This window comes from Formica exsecta, unplaced genomic scaffold, assembly GCF_003651465.1.
Source record: "Formica exsecta isolate Colony F162 unplaced genomic scaffold, ASM365146v1 scaffold98, whole genome shotgun sequence".
NCBI lineage: Eukaryota > Metazoa > Arthropoda > Insecta > Hymenoptera > Formicidae > Formica > Formica exsecta.
The window spans coordinates 438,216-442,707 of record NW_021853741.1 but is presented as its reverse complement, the minus strand read 5'-3'; the positions used below and the strand labels follow the sequence as shown (position 1 = coordinate 442,707).

The following is a 4,492-nucleotide window of genomic DNA, read 5'->3' as shown; positions in this document are numbered from 1 at the left end:
TATATATATATATATATCTTCAACGTTGAAAGCAACTAATCAATCATTCAACTGTTAAGAAATCATGTGCAATAAAAAAATGTGAGATAAAGTTACATAGTCTCTCTTTCCACAAACATTACTGATTTACTGTTTATTTCACTGAAAGCTGCTCTTTTTATATCGTCGCTCTCTATTATCTGCGTGATAATATATTTAAAACAATTCGATTATATATCAACTCTCAAAACAGTTTTACTCTTAAAAGAAATGAAGATTGTCCAGTGCTCAATATTTCTATCAAGTGTCCAAAAATTTATTTCCGATAACAAGGAAACAATTAATTAATGTTTAAAAAGATGAATGCGCTGTTAATGGCGATTAAATATATGACAACGTATTCTTCCAATTATATTTTAGTTTCTAATTTTTTCCCACTTCGATTTCTAATATTTATAAGTGAAAGTTAAAGCTTGATATGTGACATACCTTGTATAAGCTAACTAGAAATTGAGTTCGGCTCGCCAAACATGCCCTCTCGTAACGGCCGCATGTAACAGTGCAATAACAAAAGAGAATTCGAAAATGATACCGTTCCATTCAGATCGACGAGACAGTCGGGCATTAGCCGTGCATACACGCACGCACACGCACATACGTACATAAACACTCTCATCAGCGTGCATATACGCGCCTCGCGGCGAGCGCGCGGTTGTTTTCCAACGTGCCGTTGACCTCGTGCCGCATATGCATACATATACAGGGTATTTGGCGAACCGTTGTACAAACGGAAATTAGGCGACATTTTATCAAAAGAGAAAGTAGACAAATATTTTTTTTTTTTTTTATCTCGACGAAAATGGCAGAGTTTTAAAATTATCTTATTCAAAGTTTGTCGCGTATTGTCAAACAGAGATTGTCGGGGAATATTGCGAATTTTTGTTGAATTATACGACCAAGAAATGCAAATTAAAAAGAAAGATATTTCCGTTAAACTTGGAAAAATATTCCATGGATTATAAATCGTCGGAGATAGTTAAAAAAAATAGTTAAAAATATCTCATTTTTCACATGTTATATATATAGAAGACTTCGTTTCATAAAACAGTTTCTAAATTTAGATCTCAATTGCATTGTTATCTTAATCTTAATCTTATGGGTAAATATTAGGAATTTATAGAATATTGTATAGTATATATTTATAGAGTATTTATAGATATTTGTCTGATTTTTCGATAAGGAAAATCAATACAAGATTCAGAAGTGGAGTGAACACGTGCGGCTTATGAGATACACGCTGTTTGTAAACAACGGTGTTGCTCAGTCGTTAATCGTCGATCGAGAAAACTCTTGAGAAGTGTTATTACCACACGTGGCAATCGCGCGAATGTGTGATAAAACTATAATCCACTATAACACGCGTAATACTGGCACGATAAAGTGTCTTTGATTTAGCGTCAACAATTTCGTGATTGTTATTGTAGAATCATGTGCTAAAATAATCAACCCAATTACATCGTATCTTGCTAACAATCTTCAGAATTATTCTCGATTAAAAAAAATTGCGATTTTTTCTGAATTTCTTATATCATTATCTTAAATTAATTATCTTAAGACGAAATAATAGAACAGTTTCTCGACAGGGAAATTATTCTTATAAATCAGAAATAATATAAGATCTTTATCAAGTTTAAATTAAATATGACTTAGAATTAATTAATTATAGTTCAGTGCAAAAAAAAAATCGATTGATTTTGGATATCATTAGAATTGATTTTCATATTGGACGCGAATATGATTCTAAAATGATATCAGCACCGTTCAGTGGGACATGAATACGAATAAATACATAATTTTTCCTTTTTTAAATGTCTCTTTTAAATTTTCTTAATTTTTCCAAAATCTTAATATTACTAAGACACGATTGATATTGACAGTTGTAAACTTATAAAAAAATAATTACACCTATGAAAGCTTTAGCGAAGAGAGATAGTTTGTCGATAAGTTTTTAAAAATCTTTAAAAAATCTTTTAAGAATCAGAAATCGATAAACGAACGTTGTAGTAGCTATAGTTCTCGTTGTCAGACATCGCGATGTCCCAGATTTTCTCTCCGCGCGTTTCCTCTTCCGCGCGTATATTTCTCTCTATACTTATTTAGAAATCGAATATTTTTATTGGTATTAACATGATTTAGAATCAAAGGTGCATTCTATGGAGAGAGGAATGTGGCGGTTGGTTGAGATAGCGCGGCCGGGTTAAAGACTTTTAACGAGGAGAGTATCGATTAGTCGGTAGATTATGCATTAGGGAACTGCGGAGAAAATATCCCCGCACGCGTGAAAGTTCGTTCCTAATCTCTCAGATGCTCACGGGATGCACTTTTCAAAGAGACGTTCGGCGCCGCAGCTTTCTACCGGTTTCCTTTAAGGCCATGGAGAGGAAATGAAAAGAAAATGCGTATATATACATATATGTGCGTAAAATATTTTGCCGGTGAACGACCAGTGAATGGCACTGTGGGCTATACAATCTTTTTAACTGTGCACACTCTGCGCTACCCAATGCACGCTCCCGTAACTCACGTTTATATCCACGTATTGAATTGGAAATATATGCAGAAACGGGATATTTTTCGTATATTTCGCGTTTTTTTTTAAATTGAAAAAGAAAAAGCGAGAGAAGTATCTTTGATATCGAGAGAACATTAATACGATCGATATATCGTCAACCATTTGACAGGCCGATTTTAAAAATAATATTTTATCCGGATTCTCCGTCATTTCCGATTGACCGGTTGGCCTAATTTTCAGCCGATTTCTCTTACCTAACCACAGGAAGTTTACATCGCCGATGCATCGTGTACTTTAAGAGGTCGTCAGTATGAGCAGAGAGGAAATTAAATTTCTCTGTTATTTACTCGTGTTTTCTTGCCATATTAATCTAAGCCACGTACAATATCTAATTTAATATAAAGCATTCAAATTTTATTGTACTTCTTATCTCAAAACAAAGGTATTCTGTAAATTCGCGTTAATTTTTACAAATATTTTAAATATCCGTATTAAATATATAATATACGTGACGATAAATTCTCGACTTTAAAAAGTGTCAATAATATAATAAATATGTACTTTATACAATTTTTTTATACAAATAGCTGAGATAAATTTTACACAATATACACAAATGTATATAAAATAATATACTTGTGTATATATAAAAATTACTATGTACATTCAGCATATTTCTCAATCTATTTGCACGTGGGATAAGTGAAAAGATCCACACGTGCAGCGCGGTTCTTTTGGCGGAATGATAATAGCAATATTGCGTTTCAAACCGTTACGCCATTCCGTTTTGCAGATTAAGAGCAATTTCATAGTTGGCGCGGCACGTAGTGCGTATCGGCCGTTCCGTAATTGCTATTTCCACAGGTTCATACTTTGATTTTACGCAGCGTGGATATGTCTATCTGCACGCGGCGCGTTCGCCGACTGTCTGAAATTAAAACGCGTTATCCAAGAATATATACTGCACGGATAGCACGCACGAATAGACAGGCACGCGAAAGTTCTATCTTCGACGAACAGTTCAATGACTAGCCTGTTTCGAAGTTTAATAGCTCGTGTCGGGATGACGAAGCAGGAGCAAAAGATCTTCGCGTAGTTGACTTGGCTCAAGTTGACCTAATTCTCGTTAATCGTCTTGTTAATTCTCCGTAAAGCGAATTATGGCATGCGCGTACAATAAATCGTTTGGCGATCGTTTAATAACCATCATCGAATGATCAGAGGATGGGAAAAAAGGATAAAATATATTCGAACTGTAGATTTCCGTGGCAAAAATTGATATTGATTTATTATAAACACGATATAGTGTACATCCTTAATATTTCTTGATACTATTCTCTTAAAGTGAATTAATGAAAATGTTATTGATTAAGCAATGACAAAATATCTCGGAAGATCAATGAAATACTCATTGATCTTCCGATGTTTTTTCGATAACGTATACTTTTCACGCCTTGTCTTTTATCAAAATTCAAATAAATCTTTTCATCTAAAGAACGATATCTTACAATATTTCTATTATCACTCTTCAAACTATATTTGTTATCATTAGATATGTCAGATAATTATAATGGTAATTAAATTATTAGACGAGTTGTTTTCCAAATAAAAATTGAGCTATATCTCTTATTTACTTTATAATCTTAAGTAGGTTAAATATGAAACGTGAATGTGATCTCTCTAATCTTACTTCAGATTCAAGATTAAGATATCATATATCATATTTCGGAAGGAATCATAATTTCTTTTTGTAATTTTTACAATTTTTTTTGTAATTTTGATATAATAAAATATCCATTAATAAATATTTATTTAAAAATTAAAGACATACTTTCTTAAATAAAATTAATGTAATTATCGTTGAAAATAAAATACTCACACTTTGCTCTCTCATTTTATTTTCTCTCATTATAACAATACGATTTTTTTTTTTTTTTTCGT

The 4,492-nt window shown here is 32.4% G+C and overlaps 1 protein-coding gene across 1 annotated transcript in view; it reads right to left on the bottom strand.

Annotated features, from left to right (window-relative positions):
* Positions 1-4,492, bottom strand: part of LOC115245504 (ABC transporter G family member 22) — a 194,570-nt gene that overhangs the window by 37,940 nt on the left and 152,138 nt on the right. The gene's annotated exons all lie outside the window — the stretch shown is intronic.